At 42.4% G+C, this 14,336-nt stretch overlaps 1 protein-coding gene across 6 annotated transcripts in view; it reads right to left on the reverse strand.

Moving 5' to 3' along the window:
• Positions 1–14,336, reverse strand: part of Dync1i1 (dynein cytoplasmic 1 intermediate chain 1) — a 309,676-nt gene that overhangs the window by 198,059 nt on the left and 97,281 nt on the right. The window lies entirely within an intron of this gene.

Below are 14,336 nucleotides of genomic sequence, written 5' to 3' on the forward strand. Positions count from 1 at the left end.
ACCTAGAGACAAGTTTTCTCTGTTGGTTTTAGAAGCCATAGGCAATGGCATCATACAAGTGTTTACAAGAATAATTGATATTATTTCCCAGCCATTCTCTATGCTGTGACAATGTAATCACTAAGTCTACCAGGGCTTACTAATATTTGACATATGTCAGTTTTAGAAATTTAAAAGTAAACCTTCAGTGGGATACAGTGTAAATTTTACCTGGTAACTTTGGCTAAGGGATTAATAGACCTAAACAGAATGGCCAAGAACAATCCTGGATTGGCGTTCTAGACTCCTGGGAGGTAGGGATGATGTGTTAATACCACTTGTCATGTCCACCACAAGCAGCAGGACAATGAAATAAGCAGCTAGCTTTCAGATTTCACACTGGCCGTTCCTGAATTTGCAGTGGGTGTGTTTCAGTGGAAAGTGTGTGGGACTCTCTGAGTCACAGGGAGCCAAATGAAACTGTCTCTCAATGGTGGCTAGTTTCTGCCTAGCCTTGGGCCACCTTCTTAGTCTATCTCTGTCAGCCATCTTATCAACAATAAGAAAAAATCAGCCTGAACTCATAAAGTTGCTGGGAGGATTAAATGATACGTTGAATTTGAAGGGCTCTGTGTGAAATTCCATATAGACCAGCAAATTCATAATAAGTATTAGGCAACAGAATTATGGTTTTTTTTATCCTCAATCATTCTCATCAGTTTACGCCTTGCCTCATGGAAGGATAGTGATGTTTGTGACTTTCTTGACTCTGGCACATTTCCCCAACAGATTTCTATCCATTTACACAAACTTAAGAGCCTTAGAGTTTGAGGATTTAGAGTACTCCACTGAACAAGCCCCAAAGGATGGTTGTCATCAGGGATGTTCTATTCCCATTAGAAGCCTCCCTTTTAATGAACTGTGTCTGGAATTGCCCAAGAAATCAGCCATCTCCAGTTAACAAACTATTGCCAACCCCAGTTTCTCTACAGCAACCCAGCTTCTGCTGTAACTAGCAAAGCACCAACGTTGGATGCTGGGGAGGCTGAGGTTCAGAGGGCGCCCTCTGCTGGATTTTCTCTCAAATAACTTCTCTGGGAGGAAAAGGAGGGAGAAATAGACTCTCTAGCTCCCTCTTAATCTGTTCCTCAGTTTCACTCATCCTTCAGAAAAAAAACAGAACAAACAAACAAACAAAACAACACAAAATTGACTGTATTTTACAGCACTGTTAACTAGAATAGTTTATGAAGAGATTGTCACTATATAGGTTTAGGAAAAAACACACCCTTCCATCCTACCCCTGCAGTGCTAATGAGAAGGAGCAAATATGTGTGCTCAGCTTCCTGTAATTCATAGGTCAAAATCAACACTCACAAGGTGATGGTGTTCAGTGTGGTGGTTAGGTTTTGGAAAGGGATTTAGATAGGAGGATGGGCCTTGTAAGTGGAATAGATGTCTTTTTGGAAGAGCTCATTAAGAGTCCTCTCCCCAGATGAAGACAGAGCTACAACACATGCTTGTGAATCAGAAAGCACCACCTCATTAACCTTACTAGACATAGCTTGCCAGAGCCTTGGTCTTGGGCTCATAAGCCTGCAAAATGGTGTGAAATAAGTCCTGGTTGCCTATGTGTGACCTAATTTGTGGTATTTTGTTACAGCAGCTACAATGGGCTAATGCAGACAATCATTTTGGATCTCCAAGGATTCTGAGTCTAGGGGATAAGGAAGAGTCAGGTATTTTCAGTTTCACACAAAAGTAGTGCAATATCAACATATTAAATAGCAATATGTACTGTGAGTTTGTGTAGTCAGGTCAAGGTTCTCTAGAGGAACAGAACTGATAAAATGAATATGTGTGTATACATATGTATGAGTATTTATATGCACACACACAGGATTTATTAGAATGGCTTACAGGCTGTAGCCCAACTAGTCCAACAATTCCTGTCTACCAATGGAAAGTCTAGGAATCCAATAGTTGAATCCATGACACTGGATGTTTCAATTGGTCTTCAGTATATGCCAGGATCCCAAAGAAATAGGCTCTAAAGCCAGTGAGAGTGGGACCAAGCTGGCAAAGAATAAAAGCTTCCTTCTCCCATGTCCTTTATATAGGCTGCCACAAGAAGTTGTGATCCAGTTTAAAGGTGGATCTTCTCACCTTAAAAGATCTGGATTAAAGATGGGTCGCTAACTTCAAATGATTTAATTAAGGAAGCTCCCCCACAGGTGCACCTAGTCACCGTGTTTTAGTTAATTCCACATATAGTCAAGTTGACAACCAAGAATAGCCATCACAGAGTTGAAGCAGAGGATGAAAGCCAGAGCTTCATTAGAAATTCCATATTGCTTGGGAACTGGTTATCTGCTGAGGAACCGATTAAGTGTTCATTTCACAGCAAAATGTCGAGTTTAACCTTTCCCAGGGCAGACAGCTTCGAGAGGTTCCAAACTCACCCTTCTGAGCGGCAACCCATTCAGCTCACTGCTGTTTGATTTAATATTCTCGTTTCCTGTTCTTTGCACTTGGCTTTGTTTGACATCTGTCTATAGTAACTATATTTTCCATTTCCATTAGTAGCTCTGACAGCTCCCAGAAACAAATCCTTTGAGTCTGGCTGCACTCTCCCCCACATTTCCTCTTTCTCTAGGTTGTGCCCGTCAGCACTCTTCGATACCCAATAATGTACGTTTGGTAGTTGACATTCAAGGGGTGCCAAGCAATATTATGGATCCTGGATAAAAACAGGGAGTAAGATACTTACTCCCAGCCAAGCAATTTATGGGACGATAAAGCCCAGGCAACATTTCTTACTGTGTTGAAATTTAAGGCAGTTATCGAGAGGGAGGCTTCATATTTGTCATTTTTGGATTCTTAAACAAAAGGCCTGGACATTTGCAAACCAAACCCAGTGACACCCAAGTGATCTGTTTCATGAAGGATTGTTGGTATTTCTGCTGGAAACACATCATGGATTTTCCTACCTTTCCCTTCTCTGGTGACAAGTCCCAGATAAAAGAGCCAAAAATATATGAATGAGATTGTTCTGGGTCCAAGTATTTTTAATTACAAATTATATTTACTTAATGTGTGTGTGTGTGTGTGTGTGTGTGTGTGTGTGTGTGTGTGCATGCACACAGGTATGTGTGTGTACAAATGTGCTAATGGCACAGTGAGCATGTGGAGGTCAGAGGATATCTTGAAGGAGTGAGTTCTGTCCTCCCAGAACATGGGTCTTAGAGATCCAACTGAAGACATTGTGCTTGGTGGAAGGCACCTTTACCTGGGAAGCCATCTTGTAAACCAATGGGTCACAAGTCTTACTTCGAATATTAATCAAAGCCCTACCTTAATTTGGTTTCTCAGATTATCTTGAAGTAATTCCTGCACACCACCTTCCCCCTAATTCCTCAATAGTACAGACTTTAGGAGTATATACATATATATTCATTCTTTGAAAATAAGCTGTATTTGAGAGTGCCTCCAAAACTAATTGTATCTAGCAGTTAAAACCAGGAGCTTCTTTTTAATCCATCCCTTTCAAAGTCCACTGTACCAAAATATATAAAGAGCCATCAAGAAACTAAGAAAAAATGAACAGAATTTAAGAAAGGTTATGAGGAGAAAGCTTGTGAGACCACTTGCAATTATTTACTACATCCTAATAAAAATATGGTATTTTTCTCAATGGTCACAGAGCCTGAGAAAGATGTTAGAAGCAAGGAATTGAATTTTGCTCAACATAGCCATGAAAAGGCTATGGCGAACATTCCCTTTCTCCATGTATGAGATGGAATTTGTATTGCTAGGAGGAAATTCTAATTAAAAAAATGGTTTTCAAAACAAAATTTACCTGACCCTATGACTAAAGTGTAATAATTACAGGGGAATGATGGCCACTGTCAGAAATTTCAAACATCGAAAGGCACAAGGAAGGATAAGTAGACAGATGAGAAAGCTGAATATATGGCCAGTGAGGATACAGGTTTCATGCCAAGTCATGGCAGCTCAGGTTCTGAAGACGGGAAACAGGCAAGTGAGACACTCTCTGCACACCCTCATCCTTCCCATGTGTCACTCCTGCAGTTCAGGGCACCACCCTCGGATGAACTGTCCAAGGACAGGAAACTCTCCCCCACCCACCCACTCCGTTCTGGCCCCATGGCCTCCTGATTCTGCCACATCACAAATGAGTGCCCACTCTTGAAACTCGTGCTCACCAAGACAACTGCATTCAGAAGGCACAGGACACAGCTGTGTTTCTCTGCTTAGACTCTTTCTTGGCAACTTGTTTCATTCTCATAGATCTAATGCCTAACAGTGAAGAAAGCTCTTCTAAATATCACTACCATTTCCTTCAGAAACCCACAATCAACACAAATTTGCTAGGGATGTCATAATGGAAAAATCCATCTACAACAGAATGCTGTAGGTTGGGTGTCTTAAATAACAAAAACTAGTTATTCTCAGGTGTTGGAAGTCCTAGCCTCAGGCTACCCCCCTCGGCTTGTAGAGGGCTGCTTTCTCTGTGTTTTTCCAGGCTCAGCCTGTTGTGTGTAGTTGTGTCTACATTTCCTTTTCTCTGTGTGTGCATGCATGTCTATGTTCATGTGTGAGTGTTTGTGTATGAATACACACTTGTGCATATGGAGGCCAGACGTCCATCATGGGTGGCATTCCTCAGGCACCATCCACCTATTTTTTGGAGACAAGGTCTCTCACTGGGACCTGAGGTTCACAAACTAAACAAGACGGGTTAGCCATGAGTCCTAGGGATCCCCCTGTCTGCACTTCCCCAGTGTTTGGATTTTAGCATATGCCAGCATGGTCAACTTCTTATGTAGATGTTGGGGTGTGTGTGTCAAACTCCAGTCCTAATGCTCACATGCCAAGCATTTTACCAACTAACCATCTGCCCAGCACCGTATTTCTGTTTCTTATAAGGAAAGTCGTCACAATGGATTAAAGATCATGGAAATGACCCCATTTTAACCTAATTACCCCTTTCAAGACCCTTTAAAAACTACAGTGACTTTGGAGGGCCTAGGTTTAGGGCTTCACCATATGGATGAGGCTGGCAAAATTCAGGCATTAACCCTTTCCAGGCCTCATTTGCACGTGTCACATAGATTTGTCGATAAAGCTCAACTTAAGTAGAACTTTAACAAGGCAGTGGTTCTCAGCCACATATCCAGAGCAGCAGCGTGACCTTCACGGAGGATGGTGCCGAAGGGCAGCGTGACCTTCAGGGAGGATGGTGCCGAAGGGCAGCGTGACCTTCACGGAGGACGGTGCCGAAGGGCTCTTCGAACGGTGGAGACCCTGGGACTCGCTCATGTTTAACTTCAGATCCTTCCCACACATGCTGAGTTTGAGAATCACTAAAACTATGTGGCCATTTCAGGGCACCACAAGGTATTTCAAATGAAGATCCTGGTAGATCGTTTAGGTAGCAAAGAACTCTTTAGAAATGTGAAGAATCACCTCCTACTTTTTGCATTTTGAAACTTTGGGTTTTATCACTGCTCTTATGATAGGAAAACGCATCAGCATTTCACTTGATTAAATGTAAAATTGAACCCTAGCAAATATTTTATGTGAAAATTATTATGTGTTACAAACATATAACTTTACTAATTAACTACGTGGGCCATGTTCAGTTTCTTGCTTTATTTTATGTTTATTCAGGTTAAACCACAGGCAACTCCCTCTGACCCCTTCTTCCAAGCATTTTTCATTCTCTGAAAGGAGATCTCCCACACCGAGCTGAGCACTGATCAAAATTCCTGCATCACGTTGCCTCAGAATTACCAAAATTACCAACTTAAATGGAGGTCCTCATTTTTTTTTCTTTCTTATGTTCTAGAATTACAAATAAGTCCAATCGAGAAGACAGATGCATTTTTGGCAATTTCGTGCCCAGAAATAGAAAAATTACATTGATCAGCTTCTAAGTCATGTTCTTTTTCTCCTTTTTTTTTCAGTCATGTTGTGATTATTATAGTTTTAGTCCCAAATACTTCAGCAGCAAATAATGAGACACAAGGAACTCAGAGGTGGCCTGCCAAAATGAATCTTACTCTTTTTTTCAGAAAACTGGATCTTTGGCAGTTTTTATTTAAGAAAAAAACCTATATATTCCTGAAATACATAAACATTCACACAATCACATGAGCGCGTTTCTCTTGTGACTTGTTGCAGGGACAGCAGTGAGAAATTCAGCTTTGATCACCTAATCAGCGTAGGGATTGGGACTTCTTCTGAGTCAAGAACATAAAGCCCTTTATTCTAATTCCATTTTCATTAAAAAATATTTAACAATGCAAATGATAGCTGCTATACTTGATTAACCTTAGAAAAATGATATTTTCTGAAGGCATTCAACCTCAGTACAGGTGGGATGTTCTGGTCATGATGGAAGAAAGAAAAATGGAGGACCAGTCCTAAGCAAACACTGTCAAACTAAGACCTCTGCCACCATCCAAAGCCTCATTGGGAGGTTACTCTTACAAGGTTGTAGCTATTTCATGTAAGTGGATCACAAAAAAGTAACGTTTAGAACTTAGAATGTGCAGTTTTCCTAAGAATAATGCGTCCGTACGCCACTTGAAATACAGTGTTGGGGGCTCACAAGACTCTACCACAATCCTTACTTTAAGGGGACAAGTCTTGGGCCCAGTCTTAGAATCAATTCAGATATCATCTGAAAATGAAAAGTGATATTAATCCTTTTTTTGTGTAATTTTTTTACATGTATAATTTTTCAACATTTGAAATGTATATATTGAATTTTAAAATGAAGCTATTATTGTATTAAGGAAATCATTAGCATCCACCGTCACACTTAAAGGATGTGGCAGGAGGCAGAGGTGGGAGCTATGGATGCAAGTGCATAACACAGCTTGGGACCATCTAAATAAGAGAGACAAGAAAGGTAAGAAAGCCTTCAGGGCATTGAGAGGACAGGTTGAGAAGGTGTGTTTGGCAAGAGAAGGTGGGTGGAGAGGAAGGAAGCTATCTCAGGAGGGAGACTCTGCCTCTGACCATGGTGCAGGAGAATGAATCGCTGCCAGAAGTCTTTGATGGGTGCAGTGCTCTGACATCCTTGGCTGTGTGTTCTAAACACCTGCAGAGCTGAAGACCCTACTCAAGACCAATTAACTCCGAATCCCTGGGGTGAAGATAACACATGCATATGTCTCAAAGTTCTCCAATGTTTGTAGTGTAAAGCCAGGCTCACAGAGCAGTAGACTGGAGCATACAGAGGCAAGTGGACAGATGACACTAGCCACTGATGAGCATCCAGAAAAAGCTCTGCTGCTCACAGAATTCTGGGCTTCTTCAGAAGCCTGGGGAAGTTTCTAAGCAAGGATGCCAAGATCAGATCACAACTGTCTTTTTCAACCATTCTGTCTTGAAAGCCACCCTATCATATATTTACGATATGGTGAGAATGTGAAGATGGAGTGGCTAGAAATGAGGTTTTGATTATCCCACCCACCCATGCCTAGTTTACATGGAATCCAAACACCCTAGCTCATAAAGAGAATATTTCCAACCTGTTCTTTGTGCTTACAGCCACTCCTTTCATAGGCCTGTCAAATGAAACCAAGATGTGGTGGTTTGTTTGCTTATGTTCTGTCGTGTTTCAGTTGCCTGGCATTGTCCACCTGATTCTGCTTCACCTCCTTGCCAATGGTCTGCACACTGAGACAGTGCTGACCGGTTCACCGGTGTCAACGTGCTTTGAGAAAACCGTGTCTAAAGGCGACTGACTGTTGAGACAGAGTACCATCACAGGGAGGAGACTTCAAGACCGGAAGCATTGGCTGTGGAGTCTGAACTGGCTGTTGGCCAGCAAGCTAAGTCTTCTGGGTTCTACTTTATCAACTGTAAGATCCTTGGCTGCCCAGCACAGGAGAACTGCAGAGAACCACACAGTCACGGCGCAGGTAACAGGAGCTGAGGGAAACCAGCGTCACCCCCGTCTGAAAAGCAAGAGTTATAATGCGACCTTTGACATCTTGTTTTCTTCTAAGAGATTATTTTCGTGTCCCAAAATTAAGGCTGAAAAAAAAAAATGAAGTGCTGGAGTAAAAAAACTGTTTTCAGCATAATGTCAAGGCAACGATACTTTTCTTACCTAACCAAGCTGAGAATTTTCACCTTTCTTGAGCCAATAAGAAGAATTTAAATTTTATTTTTACTTAAAATATTCAATAGTATTTTCTTCTGTTTAGTGACATTTTGGGAAGAGATGATATCACCCAAAGTTATTTCATTTTTGAGAAGGGAAGAATATTTAGTCATTTTAAATTGATACAAGAAAACTTTTATAAACATTTCTAGCTATTTTATTATAATATGTTTAAATGGTAACTTTTAGGTTAAAATTTTATTAACACTTTTAACATACAAAAACTTTTACTAAGAGTGTTATGTTATATATTTTTAATTTGGTTTTATGGGATGGGGATGTATTGTATATACAGCATAGGCTAGCCTAGAATGAACTATGTAAATAAAACAGGACTTAACTCAAGATCCTACTGCTTCACCTACCCACATGCTGGGATTATAGGCATATCCCTCCACACCCAAGCTTACATGACTTCTTACGTTGGCTACATTTGGTCTCACTACAAGGCAGATGACCACAGACACAGCCTGCAGTCAGTTTCCGCTTCCAGAATCCTGTCCATTGATCGCTCCCGCTGTCCTCTTCACGAACTTCTCAAGAGCTCAGTGTTTCATACTCCAAGGACCTTCCTTTATGTTGATTTTTTTCCCCATGGAACATTTACAATTCACTTCTTGCTGACAACCTGGGCTCGTCTCTCTTGTCTCAAAGTGTGCATTCCTAGAAATTCTTTCCCACTCGTGCTGAGTGTTTACCTGACACTTTCTGCTTCCTACTTCTGCTTTGGATGAGAAATGCCCTCAGTAGGCTCACGCATTAAATACTTCATTCCCAGTAGGTGGCGCTATTTGGGGAGTTCCGGAACCCTTAGGAGGTACAGCATTGCTGGAGGAAGCACTTCACCGAGGGTGGGCTTTGAGGGTTTCACTTCCTGTTCTGCCTCTCCCCTTGCCCTTCTGCCTCCTGTGTGTGGATAGAGATGCCATCAGCCAGTTTCCTCTCCTGCCTACATCCCATGCCTTCCCTGCCCCTCGGAGCTAGAGTTCTGTGGACTCTCGTTCTTGGAACCATAAGCTAAAACAAACTCTGTCTTCTATAAACTGCTTTTAGTTATGGTATTTCTAACTAATACACCACTGAACGGATTCCTTTCTTTCATCTCACGAAACCACTCACCATGTCCTGCAACTTTCTACGAAAGTGTTAACTACTGTGTTATGTACCTAACAGAGATGGCATTAAATGCTGCATTCCTTGACAGCATTTTTATTGCTTAAAAAAAAGCTGGGGGCTGGGGGGATGGCCCAACTGGTAAAGTGTTTGCTGTGCAAGCAGGAAAACTAGAGTTCCGATCCCCAGAACCTACATAAAAAGCCAAATGTGAAAGGTGTGCCGGTAACACCAGCACTCAGCACGCATGACAGAAGAATCCCAGGGCCTGGCTGCCTTGCCAGTATAGCCAATGAGTGAGCTCCAGGTTCAAGAGACTCTGCCTCAAAACTAAGGCAGAGAGACATCTGAGAAAGACACACGATGCTGACCTCTGACCTCCATGTGCGTAAGCACACCAATGCATACAGGTGAACACACACACACACACACACACACACACACACACACACACACACACACACACACACACACGCGCGCGCGCGCTTTCCTGCCATTCCCAACAAAGATAGTTTCCCAGAATCAGAATTTGATACTATTTAGTTAGAGGTCTTCATTGACTCCATCTCTCAAGTATTATTTAACAAATACTTTCCAAAAAAACATTTAAGAAATCAATCAGGTATCATCATTTAAAAAACTACCCCACACAGTTCTGTTGCCGATGTCTTTCAAGACAGTTTAAAATTGATGCTGGGCGCCATCTTTACATGCAATTCCTGTTTGTTAGGGGAAGACCAATAAAAGAGGTTGCCCAGCTGAGCTGAACTTTCAAAGGAAATTCCACGAAGGTCTGATTTTTTTCATACTTCAAAGAATAATGCATACCCCAGATTCTACTGCCAGGCTTGAGTTTTGCAAAAACCTCTGGCTGCCAATATATTGCTGGTGTTGAAATACAACCCATGTCTCTCACGGCTCCGACAAACATACTTAACACATTTATGCATACATTACTTAGTGTAAACATGCCTCACTTAAGTAGAAAGAAGTTTTTAGAATTTTAATATTTCACCACCATGTCATTCCATGGAAACCACCTTGGGGCTGCTAGCAGAGTGTCAGACGGCTCTCATATAAAACCTAACACATGAGCAGCAACTGTATTTGGTCGGGAAGAATGGCAAACCGAGCGGGGAGAACTCTGTAAACCACATGCAGTTTTAATTAAATTCATTAAAAATGCTGCGTCTCTCAGTAGATTTGAGGGCAGATAGAACCACTTAACAATAGCCAAGATCTAATCCAGTTTGTCAGAACTAATAATAATACAGATGCAATTTTTCACGCAAGGACACATCTAGCAAGTTCACGAATGAGCAATTGTAGTGCATTTTTTAAAAGTAACATTCGTAAATTATTGCAAGATGTTACCAGCCTCAGACCAGGGTTGCAATTTCTAATTCCAGTGAATTGATAAAAGGCGCCATTAATAAAAAGGTACATTTTGGGCAGCTGACATGGCTAATTGATCAAGTAATTTGAGTAAAAAAAAAATACAAGATTTTGCTAGGAACCCAGACAGGGATGAAGTCACTCAATTTTCCAAAAGTCAGAAGGCCTTGAAAAAAATAAAAGAGGAGACCACAGAACACTTTTATGCCTAACCAAAACCAAATAAAATGATCCCAACATACAAATAGGCGTCAGATGAGCTAACGTGAGGAGAGATTTCAGCTATGTAGGCAAACCTTTCATTTTCTTACCCAAACATGCCAAGCCAAGGATTACCTAAACAGGGCGAGTATGGAGCTCTGCTCCTCAGTGCGTTGTCACTGGAAGGGTGGGAAAAGAACATTACCCCCAACTCTTCTCATTTCACCCTCGCTCGCTAAGGTCATGTTTAACATAACACTTGAATCTCCAGATCTGGCTTATATTAAAGCCGAGTAAGAAACAAATGGCCCCAGATGAGCGCACATTTACCTAAGCTGACGTTTTCAGAAACGGTGACTGGAAGGTGCATCACTGTTAGCCCACCCAAGGATCCCCACAACAGCCCAATCCGTGCGTGTTGAGAACAGTCGATGATGCCCGATGCTGTTTGGTTCTGCGAAGAGGCCCAGCTGAGGACCACTGCAGGGACTGGAAGGATGGAGGCAGCAGCTGCGTCCGCTAGCTGGCCAGGCACGTGATAGAAATACTTGGAGAAATGTGCTGTGGCTGCCAGTCGCCTTCTTCCCTAAGCTCATCCATGTGGAGGTGAGGATAGACTCCCATTGCCTCAGTCTTCCGTGCAGACAGGCAATCCCTATCTCCGAAATAGTAGTTTCAGGAAAGGTACTTTCCTCTCATTTTCTTATTCTATCCTCATAGGTTCCTAACAAAGGAGTTGACAGGAGACACGGACTTTGTGATGATAAACACAGCAGCTGCTCTCAGAAGTAGAGAAGAGAATGTACAAAATAGGAAGGCAAGGCTATTTTAAAGCATCTCCTGAAGACAGGAGAACAGATACCCCTGTGATCTTTCTTACAAGAGCACCCAGGCAGCCAGTGGGCATAATCCAGTCAGCAATGCCTGAGGCAATTCTTACCCACGACAGAACAGCTAATAAACTACAAACTCACATACAGTTCGTGTTTTTCTCTTTTCCTTGGACCTGTTATTATCCAAGGTATTATCCTATGCATGGCCATATGCCTGACTCAAACTGCTCAATCAGGAAACATGAGTGGTCCAGAGGAGGCGCCATGTGACACTAGAGAGTCATCAGGCATAGGGGAGCTAGAGGTTATTCTCACTTTCTTAAGTCCACCATGTCCATCTTGTTTGCCATCACACAAAAAAGCAAAGGCTTGGCCCTTCAATAGGCCACATTCACGGTGAAAATGACCACTCATCCCGTTAACCACAAGGAAACAAATCTCACAGATTACTTCACACTAAAAATTTTGGATTTTGAAAAAGCTCAGCTGTTCTCCTGAGTCCCCAGACTGTTACTTATTAAAAGGAAGGCTCAGCCTTATATATGTGTTTTCCTGCAACAAATCACTCTAATTTGGTATCAAAGCTGGAATCCCATGTGGACAAGCATATAGAAAACTTATTTCATGCTCTGTGTTCATGAGAAGAGTGATCAGGATTTAGTTTTGTTTCCTCTAATACAAATCACCAAGTAGAGCATCTGCCGCCTTGGCTTTCTCCTCTCCCAAGCTGTGTTGTAGAGTATTATTTTAAGCTGTGTTACTTTTGTTTATGTTGCATTTGCTTAACTCTGAAGCTGTGTTACTGTGCCTGTCTAAAACACCTGACAGTCTAATAAAGAACTGAACAGCCAAAAGCAAGGCAGGAGAAGGATAGGGGGGGGGGGCTGGCAGGCAGGGGAGTATACAGAAGGAGAAATCTGGGAGGAGAAGAAAAAAGGAAGAAGAGAGGAAGGAGAAGGACTTCAGGGTCCAGCCACTCAGCCACATAGCCAGATATGGAGTACAAAATAAAGAAAAGATATACAGAAATAAAAGGAGGTAAAAGCTTATGGGCAAAAGATAAATTAGACAATTTAAAGTTGAGATAAGCTGGCAGGATACAAGCCAAGCTAAGTATTCCAAAGTAAGAATAAGCTTCTGTATGTGACTTATTTGGGAGCTGGATGGCGGGCCCCCAAAAAAGCAAAAACCCCCAACAACAAAGCTGCTCTGTGATAGATGCAGTTGGCCAGTCCTTCCTCTCCACGCCTAGCACTGGCACACATGTATGGAGGAGAAGTGGAAGGATTTGAACCCAGTGTTAGGACCCCTTTGTTCCCACCTCCACTCTGAACTTGAGGTCTACCTCTGTAGATAGGTGCTTTTCCTGTGACTAGTGTGGAAACCTCTACCCCCTGCCTCAGCTTTCCTTTCTGTCTAATTACTTAGTATTAACATTACCTTTGTGATGTTTCTTTAGGATTTACAGATAAGATTTACTGTTATTCTTAAGTGGAGCAAATAAGTACCTAGGTTAGAAGCAAGACCAAAGTAAATTGGAAGGAGGTAGGAGTGAAAAATATTGCCTGCTGAGAGAGAGAGAGGGATGAAAGTATGAATTGTTTATTTGAAGTAGGTACCCACTCACAGGCACCGGTGAGGCAGGCCTCTTTTCCTGTGGGGATCTTGATTGTAATTTGGGGATGGTACTTTTTTCTCTTTCCAGGTGCTGTGGTTCTCCGAAAGGAAGATCAGAGGGGTTGTGAAATCTTAGCTTAGTTTTTCAAATCTAAGCATTGCCTGTCTCAGGGAGTCTGGGCTATAGATTAGGGTAGAAGAATAGAGGGGTGGAAGCCAGGAGCATCTCCCTAGCTGGGCTTTAAGAGGAAGAAGCATTGAACGTGGACAGGAAGTGTGTTCAGTGGGTAGAATTCTTTCTCACTATGAGGGAGGCTTAATTTAGACTTCCAGGCTATGTACAAGACACCGGGTTTATAAAGACTCAAATTAAGAGTGTTAATCTTTTCATCCTGAGCTCCAAATTAACTGAGAAGACCAGGAGTGAAACAAGCAAAGGCTGAACTCCCTTCATTACTCCTGGTAAGGGATGAGTGGAGAAACAGAAGCTGCTGTGAAGGCATGCCTACTCTGTGGAGAAACTGAAGAGACTGTGAAGACATGCCTGCTCTGTGGAGAAAGGGAAGGGACTGTGAAGACATGCCTGCTCTGTGGAGAAAGGGAAGAGACTGTGAAGGCATGCCTGCTCTGTGGAGAAACTGAAGAGACTGTGAAGGCATGCCTGCTCTGTGGAGAAAGGGAAGGGACTGTGAAGGCATGCCTGCTCTGTGGAGAAAGGGAAGCTGCTGTGAAGACATGCCTGCTCTGTGGAGAAAGGGAAGAGACTGTGAAGACATGCCTGCACTGTGGAGAAAGGGAAGGGACTGTGAAGGCATGCCTGCTCTGTGGAGAAAGGGAAGAGACTGTGAAGGCATGCCTGCTCTGTGGAGAAAGGGAAGAGACTGTGAAGACATGCCTGCACTGTGGAGAAACTGAAGAGACTGTGAAGACATGCCTGCTCTGTGGAGAAAGGGAAGAGACTGTGAAGACATGCCTGCTCTGTGGAGAAAGGGAAG

The sequence above is a fragment of the Peromyscus maniculatus genome, chromosome 3 (assembly GCF_049852395.1).
Source record: "Peromyscus maniculatus bairdii isolate BWxNUB_F1_BW_parent chromosome 3, HU_Pman_BW_mat_3.1, whole genome shotgun sequence".
NCBI lineage: Eukaryota > Metazoa > Chordata > Mammalia > Rodentia > Cricetidae > Peromyscus > Peromyscus maniculatus.